Raw genomic sequence first — 19,151 nt, 5'->3', positions numbered from 1 at the left:
TCCTGACCACAGTTTACAAAATGCCAAAAGTCAAAGTTAAGCATGCACTTTAAGTATAAGCAAACAAGAAAGAGCCGACTGCAACATCTTTTAAATCATTGAAAAGGATTTCAAACAGGTTTGCTTGAAGAAATCTCTGCCTAATTATCATCAACATATCACCTGCAGCACCAGGAGTCCCAACACACTCAACCACTGCTATACTACCATAAGGAATGTGTACCGTCAGATCCCTAGACTGCATTTTGGGAAGTCAAATTATCTGGCTGTCCTTCTCCTACCTGTATACATGAAGAGGCTAAAGAGCAAGGCTGTAGAAATAAGGATAATGAAGAGGTGGGTACAGGAGGCACAGGAGAGAATATGGGGCTGCTTCAAATTGGTGGACTGGGGTATGATCAAGGATGTAGAGGATCTATGTAGATGAGTGTGTCATTTAGTCTTCCTTAAACAGAAGCCCTGAATGAATTGAGAGATCTGAAATCTGCTGAGAACCAGATTAATGAGTTCAGGTCTGGCACCCAAGTAGCAAAAATCCAGGTACAACCTCCAAAAAGTCATCTCACATGCGAAATGGCAATTCTGGACCAAACTGGAATCCCAAAAGGATGCTCGATAGCTCTGACAATGCTATCAGCAGCTACAAAGTGAAACCAAGCAACATAGGTGACATGGAAAACTTCTTTCCTCGGTGAGCTCAATGACTTTTAGGCTTGCTTTGACCAATAAAATATGGAGACGTCTTCACGAACTCCCACACGAAAACCGTATGACTTCAGCCTGAGACCGACATTTGATCATCCTTCAGGAGGGTGGATCCACTAAAAACTTCTGGTCCAGATGGGGCGCCTGGCCAAGAGTTAAAGGCCTATGCTGATCAACTGGCTGGAGAGTTCACTGACATTATTAACCTCTCACTTTGGTAGTCTGAGGTAGACACATGCTTCAAGCAGGCTCCAATTATACCAGTGCCTACGAAGAATGTGGTATCCTGCCTCAATGACTATCATCCAGTAACACTTACATGCACTGTGATGGAACATACCAACTCTTGACTGAGGAGCAACTTGGATCTGCTCCAGTTTGCCTACCATCACAACAGGTCCACAGCAGATGCCATTTCATTTTCTCTTCACTCAATCATGTCAACCACATCAGTAGCTTCCTCCTGGTTTACTATAAGTCATACAAGTCCTGGGTGGAGACTTGGGAATACCATTGCACACAGATATTGAAAGATTCTTAATTGCTGTTTCTCTAACAGTTTTGTTTGATTAGTCAGGGTTGTTAGCCCTGAGTTGAATCCTCAAACATGGAAAACTAATGGACCACTCTTAGCCAAGCTCTACCCTATAATCTGTTTGGCATGAGTGACCATACCAAAAGCCAAAGCATAAAGTCCTGACTCCAGTCAGCGTAGATCTCATTGTAGCATGCAAGCCTTCAAACTGTAAGATTTTGGTCCTCTTGGAATACGGTGACCTTCATGTCTTCCTTAAAATGCAAGGGATGCTTGCAATGTAATCACTTTTCTAACAGTTTAATACAGTTAAAATTTGCTATCCGCATTCTGCCTGTGTACAAGACAAGGTGGCCCAATGTTCTCGTGGTACTGCAGGTGCTTTTTGCACAAATAAATATGCTGTATAACTTCTTACCTGCTACTGCAGTTATCTCACTAAAATGATTGGTATTCCAATAATCATTTCAGTATATCAAATAGCTGTGTATAATATATCAGTGAAACATGACCATGGACAACAAAGTTTCTATGTGTTGTCATGCAACTACTTTTCCCTATTCAAGAATTTGTCTTGTGTATCTCTTAAGTCCAAAACAGTTGCTCTTGCATTTGCTTCCATTGGTATCCATCTATTAGAGTTTTGTGCATTTCTGAAACTGGTCAGTGGACTCAGCCAGTTACATCATGACTACTGCTCTCCCATCTATCAAGTGTATCTCAATGCTGCAATCAGACAGGAGGTAGCTGAAGACTCATGCCTCAAGATTCGATGACAGATTCATCCTCACAGCAAACAGGTTCTTGAACAGACCTGAAAGCCCTAATTCTATCTTGGCCTTAATTTGCTTTCAACCTGCACAAGCATACCTTAAATTACCATAATTCATATTTGGCATGTCTTTTATATATTGTGCTGCAGCAAAAAGCAAATTTGCATAGTATATATAACCCTGGTTATGTATGCCTATGACAATTAACTTCAACTCAAATTTAATTCTTTTATCTATTTTGCTTGCATTACCAGACTTGTGCAGGATTGAATTAGTATTATCCTTAGCCCATCAGGCAGATTGTTAATAAAGGTGGTAAAAACTGTAGAACCACCTTTTAATGAGATTTTAAAAAGGGAAATAGACATAACAAACATTAACATGGCCCCTTACAGACTAATGCAGGAGTAATTATAATGGTCAATGAGGAAATAGCAGAAAAAAATCAAACAAGCATTTTGTGGCAGCCGCTTTGTCAAACAGCACGGAAACAGGTCCTAGGATGGCAGTGGATTCAATCACAGCAGCTTCTACAGAGTCAAACAAAGGTGTTATTGTCCTTTTCAAACTTTTTTTTATGATTGCAAGACCCTGGTGGACATTAAGAACTTGAAATACTGCAGGTCTACTCCATCAGCGAATTGCTGTTTGGCAGAAACTAACAGGGATGGACTCAGCGTGGATAGCGCTGCTGCTTGCAACAGAGAGGCCTGTGTGCGAAGGAGGTGTGCAGTCAAACAGCGAGTAATAGTCTTTGTGTTCATATGACCCTGTTGGACATCATTAATATGGAGCACCGCAAGTCCAATTCACTGATTTATTAGCAGTCAGTGGGGTCCGCATGGCATCAGTCATAGCGGATGGCATCAGTCATAGCCATGCCTCAAGCCTCAAATCTTCACCTTTCCAAATATAAACAAGTCAGCTTATCACAATCTGAATGAAATTTAAAATCCTCAAGTCTGTTTCATACTTTCTTTTGCAGACTTTTTGCTACCATGCTACCAAGTACAATTCTGATAAGAGCCTTAAATTATTTTCTTTCTTCATTCAATCTGCAAGATATTCTCTGCTTTGTAGCTTCTCATGTTCAAAATGATTTAATTGTTAATCAGGAAGGAAACTCCTCTTCTCTATCCCATCTTTCCCCTGATCTTTACATCATAGTACATACAGTTCCCAATCAGTAATGGTTAGCACGTCACACTCCTAAATTAACATGTGCTTGTAATTCATTCACTTTGTCCTCTTCAGTCTATGTAAAGAATGATTACCAGCGTCAAACTACTCTGTTCCTTCACAAACAAGTGAAATTCTGCAGATGCTGGAAATCAAAGTAATAGACACAAAACGCTGGAGGAATTCAGCAGGCCAGGTAGCGTCTATGGAAAAGAGTAAATGGTCGATGTCTCGGGCTGAGACCCTTTATCAGAACTATTTTGATCCTTGATATTTATACATATTTCTTCACTGCCACACCCGATTTAAGTTTGCTATTAACTGTAAAGCCTAAAATATATTTATACTTTTGTTCTGTACATCTATTGTCATATGTTTTGAAGCATTTGATATTTTCTGATACTGGAAATATAAGGATGGAGTTAAAGGGAAAGAGAGAATAACAAAAGACAACAGAATTGACCGGGCAGAAAGCTCAGGAGGGGATCGGAGAGTATGGCCAAGTGCAATAGGGATCGATGTGAGAAGCGAAGGGAGTAATGGATTAAAAGTATTATATATGAATGCATGAAGTATTAGAAATAAAGTGGATGAGCTTGAGGCTCAGTTGGAAGTTGGCAAGTATGATATTGTAGGAATAACAAAGACATGGCTGTAAGAGGACCAGGGCTGGGAAATGAATATTCAAGGAAATATCCTATCGAAAGGACAGACAGATGGGCAGAGGGGGTGGGGTGGCTCTGCTGGTAAGGAATGAAATTCAGTCCCTTGCAAGGGGTTACATAGAATCAGGAGATGTAGAGTCAGTATGGATAGAACTGAGAAATTATAAAGGCAAGAAGACCCTAATGGGAATTATTTACAGGCCCCCAAATAGTAGCCTGGATATAGGGTGCAAGTTGAATCAAGAGCTAAAATTAGCATGTAGCAAAGGTAATGCTACAGTTGTAATGGGGGATTTCAACATGCAGGTAGACTGGGAAAATCAGGTTGGTACTGGACCCCAAGAAAGGGAGTTTGTGGAGTGCCTCCGAGATGGATTCTTAGAGCAGCTTGTACTGGAGCCTACCAGGGAGAATTCTGGATCTAGTGTTGTGTAATGAATTGGATTTGATAAGTGAACTCAAGGTAAAGGAGCCATTAGGAGGTAGTGACCATAATATGATAAGTTTTAATCTACAATTTGAGAGGGAGAAGGGAAAATCGGAAGTGTCAGTATTACAGTTGAACAAAGGGGACTATGGAGCCATGAGGGAGGAACTAGCCAAAGTTGACTGGAAGGATACCCTAGCAGGGATGACAGTGGAACAACAATGGCAGGTATTTCTGGGAATAATTCAGAAGGTGCAGGATCAGTTCATTCCAAAAAGGAAGAGAGATTCTAAGGGGAGTAGGGGGTGACCGTGGCTGACAAGGGAAGTCAAGGACAGTATAAAAATAAAAGAGAAGAAGTATAACGTAGCAAAGATGAGTGGGAAGCCAAAGGATTGGGAAACTGTTAAAGAGCAACAGAAGATTACTAAATAAGCAATATGGGGAGAAAAGATGAGGTATGAAGAATATGAAGGAGGATAGTAAAAGCTTCTTTAGGTATGTGAAGAGGAAAAAAATAGTTAAGACCAAAGTTGGGCCCTTGAAGGCAGAAACGGGTGAATTTATTATGGGGAACAAGGAAATGGCAGATGAGTTGAACAGGTACTTTGGATCTGTCTTCAATAGGGAAGACACAGACAATCTCCCAGATGTAATAGTGGCCAGAGGACCTATGGTAATGGAGGAACTGAAGGAAATTCACATTAGGCAGAAAATGGTGTTGTGTAGACTGATGGGACTGAAGGCTGAGAAACCCCCAGGGCCTGATGGTCTGCATCCCAGGGTATTTAAAGAGGTGGCGCTAGAAATCGTGGATGCATTGGTAATCATTTTCCAATGTTCTATAGGTTCAGGATCAGTTCCTGAGGATTGGAGGATAGCTAATGTTATCCCACTTTTTAAGAAAGGAGGGAGTGAGAAAACAGGGAATTATAGACCAGTTAGCCTGACATCAATGTTGGGGAAGATGCTGGAGTCAATTATAAAAGATGAAATAATGGCACATTTGGATAGAAGTAACAGGATCGGTCCGAGTCAGCATGGATTTATGAAGGGGAAATCATGCTTGACTAATCTTCTGGAATTTTTTGACGATGTAACTATGAAAATGGCCAAGGGAGAGCCAGTGGATGTAGTGTACCTGGACTTTCAGAAAGCCTTTGATAAGGTCCCACATAGGAGATTAGTGGGCAAAATTAGAGCACATGGTATTGGGGGTAGGGTACTAACATGGATAGAAAATTGGTTGGAAAACAGGAAACAAAGAGTACGGATTAACGGGTCCTTTTCAGAATGGCAGGCAGTGACTAGTGGGGTACTGCAAGGCTCGATGCTGGGACCACAGCTATTTACAATATTCATTAATGTTTTAGATGAAGGGATTAAAAGTAGCTTTAGCAAATTTGCAGATGACTGGGTGGCAGTGTGAAATATGAGGAGGATGTTAGAAGAATGCAGGGTGACTTGGACAGGTTGGGTGAGTGGGCAGATGCATGACAGATGCAGTTTAATGTGGAAAAATGTGAGGTTGTCCACTTTGGTAGCAAGAATAGGAAGGCAGATTACTATCTGAATGGTGTCAAGTTAGGAAAAGGGGAAGTACAACAAGATCTAGGTGTCCTTGTTCATCAGTCACTGAAAGTAAGCATGCAGGTACAGCAGGCAGTGAAGAAAGCTAATGGCATGCTGGCTTTTATAACAAGAGGAATTGAGTATAGGAGTAAAGAGGTCCTTCTGCAGTTGTACAGGGCCTTGGTGAGACCACACCTGGAGTATTGTGTTCAGCTTTGGTCTCCAAATTTGAGGAAGGACATTCTTGCTATTGAGGGAGTGCAGTGTAGATTCACGAGGCTGATTCCTGGGATGGCGGGACTGTCATATGTTGAAAGATTGGAGTGACTGGGCTTGTATATACTGGAATTTAGAAGGATGAGAAGGGATCTGATTGAAACATATAAGATTATTAAGGGATTGGACACGCTAGAGGCAGGAAACATGTTCCCGATGTTGGGGGAGTCCAGAACCAGAGACCACAGTTTAAGAATAAGGGGTAGGCCATTTAGAATAGAGTTGAGGAAAAACTTTTTCACACAGAGAGTTGTGGATCTATGGAATGCTCTGCCTCAGAAGGCAGTGGAGGCCAATTCTCTGGATGCTTTCAAGAAAGAGTTAGATAGAGCTCTTAAAGATAGTGGAGTCAAGGGATATGGGGATAAGGAAGGAACGGGGTACTGATGGTGCATGACCAGCCATGAATGATGGTGCTGGCTCAAAGGGCCGAATGGCCTACTCCTGCACCTACTGTCTATTGTCTAAAGCCTATCATTTGAAGGGCTTGGCTGTAATAGAAAACATTAAATGCTTCAAACTGAAATTTTATTTATTTATTGGTATTTATTCATTTTGATGCTCGCACAGGTGGATTTATCATTTCTGTATGAATGCTAGTTCTTGTCTCAATGGTACAATGACTCTTACTCCAGTGGCAGCATTCCATGAAATGAAATTATGATTTCCCAAATTAGGCCTTCCACTAAATATTTCATAATCTTCAAACCCGCATGCAAACGTGCATACTGGGGGCCCTTACTTGCTCACTAGTATACACTAAACAGAGTCTGTTCCTTATTTTTATATGCTGTTGATTCCAACATGGAACACATCAAGGATCCTCCCTTCCCTCACCAAATTCCTGATGAGATGTTCCTCATCAGAAATAATGTAACCCAGAATTTGATCTGTATACGGCACTGAAAATGACTGTCTTGTCTACCGCAATATAACTGAAAAGTACTAGAGACCCAGTGCATCAGTGGCTACTGGAAGGCTTTATGCACTTTCCTTTGCACATTGTGCCATTGCAAATTAAACGAAGGTAAACAGCTGTGAGAACACGACTATGCCTTGTTCGAGCACTGGGACCAGTAGTCAAGATTTCCAGGCTTCTACAAAAGTCTGGAATGTGAAGGATGTTTCAGAAGACAGGTCAAGGCTTAAAGCTTGATTTATTACCTCACCTCCAGTGCATCCTTCAAGAGGACCACAAACTTGTCATGGTTTGGAGGCTTGCAAGCTTCAATAACCTGGAAAAATATGTTGGCTGGAGTCAGGGCTTTATGTTTTGACTCTTGATAGGGTCACCCATGCCAAACAGGTCAAAGGATAGAGGCCTGACTAAGAGTGGTACCAGTTCTCCAGGTTCAGGTGCTCAGCTCAGGGCTAACAACTCTGACTTGCACAACAAAATTGTCATGGAAGCAGCAATGAGGAATGCTTTTACACCTGAGTGCAATGGTATTCCTGAGCTCCAACCGGGTCTTGCATTTCTGACGGTAGTGAAAACTGAGAGGAAGCAGCTACTGACATGAAGAAGGAAACCCTAACCACTGCCCTAGATAGAGGACCTACAGGCCAGTGACGTAATAGAAAACCTACAGCACAATACAGGCCCTTCAGCGCACAAAGTTGTGCCGAACTTGTCCCTGCCTTAGAAATTACAAGGCCTACCCACAATCATCTATTTTTCTAAGCTCCATGTACATATCCAAAAGTCTCTTAAAAGACCCTATCATATCCGCCTCCACCACTGTTGTTGGCACCCATTCCACGCATTCATCACTCTCTGAGTAAAAAACTTACCCCTGACATCTCCTCTGTACCTACCCCAGCACCTTAAACCTGTGTCCTCTTGTCCATCATATTTGACCTACCAAAATGACCTACTTATCTGGGTTGAATGCCATCTGCCACTTCTCAGCCCAGTTTTGCATCCTATAAATGTCCTGCTGTAACCTCTGACAGCCATCCACACGATCCACAACACCTCCAACCTTTGTGTCATCAGCAAACTTACTAACCCATCCCTCCATTTCCTCATCCAGGTCATTTATAAAAATCATGAAGAGTAAGGGTCCCGGTACAGATCCCTGCGGCACTCCACTGCTGACCAACCTCCATGCAGAATATGACCCGTCTACAACCACTCTTTGCTTTCTGTGGGCAAGCCAGTTCTGGATCCAAAAACCAATGTCCCCTTGGATCCCATACCTCCTTACTTTCTCAATAAGCCTTGCATGGGGTACCTTGTCAATGCCTTGCTGAAATCCATATACACTACATCTACTGCTCTTCTTTCATCAATGTGTTTAGTCACATCATCAAAAAACCCAATCAGGCTCGTAAGGCACGACCTGTCTTTGACAAAGCCATGTTGACTCTTCCTAATCATATTATACCTCTCTAAATGTACATAAATCCTGCCTCTCAGGGTCTTCTCCATCAACTTACCAACCACAGAGTTAAGACTCACTGGTCTATAATTTCCTGGGCTATCTCTACTCCCTTTCTTGAATAAAGGAACAACATTCGCAACCCTCCAATCCTCCAGAACCTCTCCCGTCCCCATTGATGATGCAAAGATCATTGCCAGAGGCTCAGCGATCTCCTCCCTCTCCTTCCATAGTAGCCTGGGTTACATCTCATCTGGTCCCGGCGACTTATCCAATTTGATGCTTTCCAAAAGTTCCAGCACATCCTCTTTCTTAATATCTGCATGCTCAAGTTTTTCAATCTGCTGCAAGTCATCACTACAATCACCAAGATCCTTCTCCATAGTGAATACTAGGTAAAGTATTCATTTACCTCTGCTATTTCCTTCGGTTCCATACACACTTTCCCACTGTCACACTTGATAGGCCCTATTCTTTCATGTCTTATCCTGTTGCTGTTCACATACTTGTAGAATGCCTTGGGGTCTTCCTTAATCCTGCCCGCTAAGGCCTTCTCATGGCCCCTCCTGACTCCTCCTGGCTCTCCTAATTTCCTTCTTAAGCTCCTTCCTGTTAGCCTTATAATCTTCTAGATCTCTAACATTACCTAGCTCTCTGAACCTTTTGTAAGCTTTTCTTTTCTTCTTGGCTAGATTTATTATGGCCTTTGTACACCACTATTCCTGTACCCTACCATAACTTCCCTGTCTCATTGGAACATACCTATGCAGAACTCCACACGAATATTCCCTGAACATTTGCCACTTTTCTTCCGTACTTTTCCCTGAGAACATCTGTTTCCAATTTAAGCTTCCAATTTCCTGGCTGATAGCCTCATAATTCTCCTTACTCCAATTAAACGGTTTTCTAACTTGTCTGTTCCTATCTCTCTCCAATGTTATTTCCAAAATGCTCTCCCACTGAGAGATCTGACACCTGACCAGGTTCATCTCCCAATACCAAGTACAGCCTCTCCTCTTGTAGGCTTATCTGCATATTGCATCAAGGAACCTTCCTAAACACACCTAACAAACTCCACCCCATCTATACTCTTGCTCTAGGGAGATGCCAATCGATATTTGGGAAATTAAAATCCCCCATCATGACAACTCTGTTATTATGACACCTTTCCAGGATTTGTTTCCCTATCTGCTCCTTGATATCCCTATTACTATTGGGCAACCTATAAAGGATACCCAGTAAAATTATTGACCCCTTCCTGAGATATATGGGCAATAAGGAAGTAGTGCATACTACAACTTGCAGCTGTTATTCTACAATGTTCACTTTCAAGAGGACATACTTGGAGTAAAGTGAATATGAGTGTGATAGGTGATATTAATGAGAGTTTGGTATTGTTGGCCAAAAGTGGACATTTACAATGGCAGAGACAGTTTCCCTGTGCAAATACGGAAAATAAAATGTTGGCTTCCAGGGACATTCCTAGGTTGTTTTCCCAACACTGAATCATGCTCAGGAAAGCTCTGTTTAAATTATATTTCTGCTTTTTCAGAGAGAGACAACAAAAATGCCATTATTCTTTGAGCCCCTGTTGGAAAATGCTTTCATCCATGTAAATGTGATTCACAACCTTACTTGCTCATCAGAATTTCAGAGTGCAGTAATTCAAGCTAGAAACAATGGATTGAATTTCAATACATTGTAAATTAAGAGCAGCACCATGTGACTGGATTTTTAAGCCCAAATAATTTGAAATATTGTGGAGTTCTTGATGCTGCTTAAAAAATTCCATATGCATCACTAATTACCGAGTTTCCAACAACTTTTCAACTCTTCTCAACCACCTGCTCTAAGGTGGACAAGAATTCTTGTTGCATTTCACACAGTCCTTATCCAGAACATCACAGGCAATAAGGAGTCAGTTTCTAACTCTGGCTTTCTATATTTTATTTACTGTGTTTAGCAGCATGGTCACATCAATCTATTCTGATTCTGCACTTCCAAAAGGTGACCTTAGCCTGAGAACAACAGCCCAATTAAATTCTTGCGCTGTATCAGGTCAACATTTTTCCAGTCCAACTCTGGCATCATTCATTCTGACACAGACCATTTCAAAGTAGAAGCCTCAAGAACAAAAATGCAATTTTGGAGAGGCTCATTGTTCAAAAACTCCCATATAGTGCAATCTTAACATAAAAGTTGCTCTACCAAATCTACTGTTTTTAGTCTTCGTCCAAGCATCTTCACATATTCCAGCTGTGAAATTATTGGATATTATATTAAGGTATGTATTACTTTAATGAGCTTAACCACTAAAGTACTGGATACTAATATTCAACACTTACTGCTTTAAGATCACACAAACCACTACAAGCATCAGAAGCAAGCAACAATTCATCACTCTCAGTACCAATCAAATTCTCAGCTACAGAACCCGATTCTTCTGTTCTCCATGCACAATCATTGTCTATCAGCAGAAATTACTTTGTATTCTTTGTAAGTCAGTCAGAAGTTATGTGATGACTCAACTCTCTGCTCACTGTAATTACTTCCTTTTAGACAGATGCTTGGTCCTGATTTACTATCAACTGTCAAAGCAGGCAGCTTCTGAAAACTGTTGACTCCTGTGTAAGCCTTTTACTTCATTTGATACACAAAGTGAAAATCTGGAAACTAAGAATCAGATATCTATTTTATACCAGAAATTTCAATTTTTACAGCCTCGACCACTCATGATTTCAGTTGTCATCTGATCACACAATGTCATACAAGGGGAGGGAGAGAGGAAGGTAAAGGGGGACAGAGAGGGAGGGAGAGGTGCATGATCATTCTGCTCTGGACTTTCTTCACTACATCAACTAATTCAGATAAATTGAGATCCGCAGTCTGCTGAGGGCCTGATCAGAGGCATTCAAGTCAGGAGTCCAAAAAAGTTACAAGAGGTCCAAGTACGATACTAGAAAGCGATTTCACAGGCAAAGTGACAATTCTAATCCAAAATTGAATCAAGGAAGGATACTCAACAGTTGTGGCAAGGATTGAATGCTATCATCTCATAAATAAAAAAATCAAGTGACATAGGTGGGCTTCGCTTCCAGATGTGCTCAGTGCCTTCTATGCTTTCTTTGACCATCAAAACAAGGAGGAACGATCACGAGCTCCCACAACCCACAATAACCTCGTGATTTTGGTCTGAGGCCAACATATGAACAGTCTTGAGGAGGGTGGACCCACGTAAAGCACCTGGCCCAGATGGGGTACCTGGCTGAGTACTAAAGATCTGTGCTGAGCAACTAGCTGGAGTGTTCACCAAGATCTTTAACCTCTCACATCGGCAGCCTGAGGTATCTACCTGCTTCAATCAGACTTCACTCATACAGTGCCAAAGAAGAATGCGGTAATCTGTCTCAATGACTATTGTCCAGTGACCCATACATCCACAGTGCTGAATTGCTTTGACAGGTTGGTGATGAAACATATCAATTCCTGCCTGAGAAAAGACCTGGAATTTTCTCCAATTTCCCTACCGGTGCAACAAGTCCACATCAGGTGCCCTCAGATTGGCTCTTCACTCAACCCTGGAACACCAGGACAGCAAAGATGTTATACACCAGGATGCTCCTTATCGACTACACCTTGGCATTCAATACCGTCATCCCCTCAAAACTAAACAATAAGCTTCAAGATCTTGGCCTCAGTACGTCCTTGCTAATTGGATCCTTGATTTCCTCAGTTGCAGAACCCAGTCAGTTTGGATTGGCAACAACATCTCCTGTACAATCTCCATCAGCACAGGTGCATCACAAGGCTGCGTGTTTAGCAGCCTTACTCTATTCACTTTATACTTATGACTGTGTGGCTAAGCACAGCTCCAATGCCACATTGAAGTTTGTTGATGACACCACTGTTGTAGGTTAAATCAAAGGTGGCAACAAATCAACCTATATGCGAGAGATTGAAAATCTGGCTGAGTGGTGCCATAATAACCTCCTATTCAATGTCAGCAAGACTAAGGAGCTGATTATTTACTTCAGGAGGAAGAAACCAGAGGTCCATGAGCCAGTCCTCAGATGTTCAGAGGTGGCGAGGGTCAACAATTTTAAACTCCCCTGTGTTATCATTTCAGACCCGACCTGGTCCCAGCACATAAATACAATTATAAAGAAAGCATGGCAGCACCTCTACTTCCATAGGAGTTTGCAAAGATTTGGAATGACATCTAAAAATTTTGCAGAGTACTCTTGATGCGTAGTGGACAGGATATTGACTAGCGGCATCACAGCCTGATATGAAAACACCCTAACCCTAACTCTTGAATGGAAGATCATACAAAAATTAGTGGATACAGCCAGGTCCATCACAGGTAAAGCCTTCCCCATCATTGAGCATATCTACGCAAAGCGTTCTTGCAGGAAAGCAGCACCCATCATGAAGGACCCGCCACCCAGGCCATGCTCTCTTCTTGCTGCTGCCTTCAGGACGAAGGTACAGGAGCCACAGGACCCGCACCACCAGGTTCAGGAACAGTTATTAACCCTTAACCATTAGGCTCTTGATATCTTCACTCAACTTCACTTGTCTCATGATTGAAATGTTTCCAGAACCTATGGATTCACTTTCAAGAACTCATCATCTCATATTATCGATATTTATTGCTTATTTATTTATTTTGTTATTATTTCTTAACAACTGGTTTGGGTAGTTAAGTTTACAATTAATTTCTTCCCTCCCCCATCTAGCCAGACTCTAGGTTGCATCATTTAATTTTTGCAATCCACATAATACCTATGAATCTCCAACTTTGTGCACTTGTGCCCCAATGAGTTTTTGCCTTCTTTATTTTTGTCTCTGCAAAAGCAGATTACATTGAATAAAGTTATTACAAATAGATTAATTCTGAAGTGGCAATGCCCTCTAAAGGAAAACTCGTTATGGATCATTCTGTGCTGAAATTGGGAAATATAATTTGTAAACTCAAATTGGAATTTCACATCTATCTCATATATGCAAATTAGTTCATTACATTTTATAACTAAAAATGAAGTGAAGACCTTGCAGATTTTGACATGAGAATCAATATAACTTGCACAGAGAAATTCTCGCTTAAGAACCAATTATTCCGGAATATTCAATCTTGGCATTATACATCATATTATGTTGCAGATAAGCTTGCACTATGCAAGTGGGGTAAATATTTTTATTATATAAAATTGAATTATGCTACCTGTTGCACTGAACCAGAGTCTGGAGGCAGATTTTTATCATTCCAGTGCGAACTGCACTGGTGTTGATGAATGCCCATTACCCTTGCTCGTCCCTCCACCATATTCAGACCATCATTAACTTGCTGGATCTATGCCATTAATTAATTGCTCCACAGCCGATTAGACTGAAAAACTATGTCATGGGTGATTCTGTAATGACAATGTTTGGCCCATAATATTCTCAGCCTGGGAGGCTGACAACAGGACCATTTGAATTTAGATGACCCAAGCGGTCTCATAACTGCAATGTGCAATTCTTAATCACTTTTCAGTGTAGGGATCTTCTTGCTTGCTTTGCTAGTAGTGATTTGCAAGGTCCCCCTGAATGAATACTTGCTATCTATATATCCTACAAGGTAAAGTTCTAAATACAAAATGCTGTAGACATGTGGAACAAAATGTTTGGGACCATCTGTGAAATTGTGCTGATGGAGGAAGAGGCACACGATGTTCCCCAACAGAGTCCCATCACAAAAAAGGAATCCACTCTGAGACTTGCGGAGTGTCCTCAGCTTCTCGGAGATGATTAAGGAGGACCCATGAAATTGTTTTCATCATTATGGGCAGGTGGGAAAATTCTCAGGGGTAGGCATTTGTCATCTTTCTTAAAGATCTTAGTTGCTATGGTTCCCTCCAGCAAGGCCTGGTGCTCCTACATGTGTACAATGGGATTGTAAGCTCCTCTGTGCCAAACTTTAGAATTCCAGTCAGAATAACATTGGCTCCAGGGGATGTGCTTCTCAGTTGAAAGATGACCTTGTCAAATTCTTGCCCATCTGGGTGAGAGCAGAGGGGCGAATGGTTTAGCTGGATTTGATATTTTGCTATGGCATGCAATTAAGGACACTTATGTCAAGGGCTTAGTGATAGCTGGTTTCTTTGAAATACCCCTTCCAATGGATTTATCTTGCAAAGTCCTCATGTTGCCATTTGGCTAGGTAGTCCCTGGGCTGTCTGAGCTGCAGATGATCCTGAACATGCTCAAGAATCTGTATGCCATGGTTATCAATGGATTGCTGGATCTCCTGTGCTCTATCAACCCTCTTCAAATTTCTTGGTCATAGAGTTGTTTTGTTTTGTTATGTCTTTTCCTCAGGAGGCATGGTGGTTGCAGTTAATTAGCTCCTAGATCTCGGCATCGGCAAGGAAGTCTTCAATTTCATCAAAATCAATTTAGCTGTTTCAAACAACACTTCCCCTTTCTAGACCCTTCATGTTCATCTCAAGAGATAAACAATGTTTTGACATGTATAAAACAAGTGCAGAGGCCATCTCCTTTGTCAGACACCTGACCATCTTGAGTTTCCAGTTACGTGCCATTTCAACTTCATTGACACAGACATTTAAAATACTTCTGTTTTTATTTCAGATTTGAAATTTGAGAAGAAGAAGCTAAAGTCAGATGTACCAGTATTACAGTGGCTGAAATTTCTGGAAGCAATTCAGAAGGCACAGGATGTATACATACTAAAGAGGAAGAAGTATTCTAAAGGCAAAATGACACAACCGTGGCTAACAAGAGAAATCAAAGCCAACATAAAAGCCAAAGAGAGGGCATATAATAGAACAAAAATCAATGGTCGGTTAGAGGATTGGGAAGCTTTTAAAAACCAACAGAAGGCAACTAAAAAAGTCATTAAGAAGATAAAGATGGAATACAAAAGCAAGTTAGCCAATAATATTAAAGAGGATATCAAAAGTTTCTTCAGATACATCGTGTAAAAGAGAGGCAAGAGTGGATTTCAGACCACTGAAAAACAATGCTGGAGAGCTAGTAATAGGAGACAATGAAATAGCAGACAAAATGAGTAAGTATTTTTCAACAGTCTTCAGAGCAGCAGTGTGGTGGAAGTTCCAGGTGTCAGGGGGCATGAAGTGTGCGAAGTTACCATAATTAGAGAGAAGGTGCTTGGGAAACTGAAAGGTTGAAAGGTAGATAAGTCACCTGGACCAGATGGTGTACACCCCAGAGTTCTGAAAGAGGTGGCTGAAGATATTGTGGAAGCATTAGTAATGATCTTTGACTGGAAAATTGCAAATATCACTCCACTCTTCAAGAATGGAGAGAAGCAGAAGAAAGAAAATTAAAGGCCATTTAGTGCAACCTCAGTGTTGGAGATGTTGGAGTTTATTATTAAGGATGAGGTCTCAGGGTACTTGGAGGCACATGATAAAATAGATCATAGTCAGCATGGTTTCCTCAAGGGAAAATCTTGCCTGACAAATTTGTTGGAATTCTTTGAAGAAGTAACAAGCAAGATAAACAAAGTGTACTTAGATTTTCAGAAGGTCTTTGACAAGGTGTTACACATGAGGCTGCTACAAGGCCATGATATTTCAGGAAAGATTCCAATATGAACAAAGCAGTGGCTGATTGGCAGGAGGCAAAGAGTGGGAATGAAGGAGCCTTTTCTGTGAAAGGCCTTGATAGAGTGAATGTGGAGAGGACATTTCCTATGGCGGAATAGTCCAAAACCAGAGGACGCAACCTCAGAGTTGAGAGGAGTCGTTTTAGAATGGAGATAAGGAAGAATTTTTTTAGCCAGAGAATGGTGAATTTGTGGAATTCTTTGACATGGGCAGCTGTGGAGGCCAAATCTTTATGTATATTTAAGGCAGAGGTTGATAGATTATTGATTGGTCAGGGCATGGAGGGATACAGGGTGAAGACAGGAGATTGGCGCTGACAGGAAGTTCTTTTTTTTATTTTTGTGGAGCACTTTCAGTAACTTAGCCAGGTCTAAATGAATGTAGTTAATGATTAAATTCACCATAACCTTCACTACACAAGCATTGCATTTAGCCATTTGAGGAATGAAATAACAGAGGACATCCAGTATATCACAAGGAGAATTGTGTTGAATCTCTGTTGTTTTCTGATCCTTAGGGTTCTCCCAGGGGTGGGGTGGGGGGGGGGGGGGGAGGTCAGGAATCGCAGGCAGTTTTAAATCTTAACATTGTACATATACTAAATACACTAAGGGAAGCAGAACATGAAAAGCATAGAAGGCAAAGATAAAAAGATGGCACCTCTTTAAAATTGAGCTAAGAGAAAATTCCTTAGATAAAATAAACCAATTAACAGTTGCACAATTACATCATGTGGTAATGTTCTAATACTCAGCCAATGAAAAATGGAAATATATATATATAACTGCTATACCACCTTCTGCCAGTAAGTGGGGATGAAACACCACGTACTGTGAAAAATACATAAATTTGCTAAAACAAATCACAGATTATGATTAAACTATGACTTTAGTCTTACATTAATTCATCTAATATCTTTAAAAAGCATTAAAATAGTGGTTTTCAACAATAGTTTGCCATTCAACAGTGTTTCCCACACTCATACTTCCTTTACACTTAACTACACTTTTAAGTAGTTGCAGCATATTTTCAAACTCAATGCCACAACCTCAATCTCACTTACATAATTATAACTACTTATTGTATGATGCATTTAGTTTGCAGGGTAAATTTTGTCTGTGCTACATTATGTCCTTCATTTGTTACTGAACTTGTTGCAATGATCGTAATACTCTGGCAAATGACAGGATAAACATGGATAGCTTTGACTGTGAGTCAAACATGATTCAGTTAGTTATGTATAATGTCAAAAACATTGTACAAGCAAATCAAACTCACCTGCTCAGTTTTTCTTTACTACAAGTTGTGTTTTCATTTCCAATATATTGTTTTCATTCTACAGGGATCAGCTATCACATGTTGTTATTTTTTGCTGGTAAGGTTGGGATGAAAGTTAAACAATCTGACCATTGCTTCAATTTACTGGGTCCTTTCTTCCTCCAGCTGGTATTTGCTGATAGAATTGGGCAAAACCCAATTCCATTATGGCAAAGATGGGTATTTCCCCTTAGACCAGTGGGTTCATCAGTAAAGTGGCAAAAGCTCAAGCAGCAGTTTGTCCACCATTTCTTCAAGGGCCATTAGGAGTAGGCATTAAATGCCACATCCCAAAAAAAGGAATAAGTGAAACAGATAGGAGCAACCTGACAACAGTAATAAATGCATCATTTCATGAACTGAAGTCAAAATCAGGACAAACGAGGCACTCAGTTTGAATGAAGTAACATAATCAAACAACTAATGCAACAACAGGAAATGACCACATTAAAACATCCAGTCAAGATGGTGCCAAGAAACGATGTCCAATGTTGTGGCTCAGACCTGGCTGTCTTTTTGGGTTTGTAGGGATGGTTTGTAGGGAGTTCGGGGTCCGGTTATGGCTTTGGGAGAAAAACGAAGACTCAGTGGCAGGAGCCAGTGTTCAGAGTTCAAGTCAGAGAGCTCCATGTCAGTGAACCCAGAGGTCAGGTTGGCAGGGGCTGAAGAATCCAGTAATCCTCAGCTTGGTGAGTCCTGAGTCAGAGGTCTATAAAGGATTCAGAATAGCAGGTGATGTCCTTCACCAAGTTAGAGGTCTGTGTGAGTCCTGGGGTTGAGGCCTGAAGGTCAGACCTATAATCCGCGAGAGCTGGTGTCAAGGCCCGCTGTCAAATGTGATCTGTGAGTTCTAGGATTGAGCCAGGAAGCTCAAATATATGATCAGTGTCCCGAGGTCAAGGCCCAAAGGTCAGACCTGTGATCAATGTGTCTATTAAAATTGGAAGCAATCTGGAAATACTGCTTTTTGTAACGGACAAAGCAAAAGTTCACAACAAAGAAGACTCCAATCTAAAGGAGGCCTCACCAGGAGCACTGGATACAGCAAAAGGCAGAATCATGAGCAATGAACTCAGTCTGAAATTCAGTGAATAATGTGCTTCTGTGACACCATCATATACACTATTTCACGTGCTAGTTTAAATTTCTACCATTATGCATTTACTTCATGGTCCGTGCGGTTTAAGCAAAACCACGGAACAAATATCCAAGAGGATTACCAGAAAAATAATAAATTTGAAAGATGAGTGAAAGTGGCCATAGGTATCATCTACAGAGAACTGAATGAAAGAACAGACCCAGGAAACATCATATTAATGGAAGAATATTCAGGGAATGAACCTATTTATACTTCCATGGACATTGTACAATAATAACTAGTTCAGCGGTAGAAGTTGTGAAGGCTTTCAAAATACCAAAGACAATGGCATAGTTACACAATCAACAAGAAAATCAAAGGGAAAGTCAGACAATGAGAATGCCAATGGCACACATTTAGATAGTTTGGGAATTGACTACTACGTAATTTAAAAACAAAGCAAGCACAACCTAATGGTAGTAATGTCATCATCCTTTGGTTGTTTGTTAGCAACCAAAGTTGCGAGAAATGAAGAGAAAAGGAGGAATAAATATTGGAATGACAGTAACTACAGGTGTAAATATCATTAAGTTGATGCAGAGAAATGAA

General features: G+C 40.9%; 1 protein-coding gene across 1 annotated transcript in view; it reads right to left on the bottom strand.

Annotated features, from left to right (window-relative positions):
* astn1 (astrotactin 1) overlaps window positions 1-19,151 on the bottom strand; it is a 2,716,024-nt gene that overhangs the window by 1,285,280 nt on the left and 1,411,593 nt on the right. The window lies entirely within an intron of this gene.

Source organism: Hemitrygon akajei, chromosome 12 (assembly GCF_048418815.1).
Source record: "Hemitrygon akajei chromosome 12, sHemAka1.3, whole genome shotgun sequence".
NCBI lineage: Eukaryota > Metazoa > Chordata > Chondrichthyes > Myliobatiformes > Dasyatidae > Hemitrygon > Hemitrygon akajei.
The sequence above is the reverse complement of the archived record's forward strand: the minus strand, read 5'-3'. Positions and strand labels throughout refer to the sequence as shown.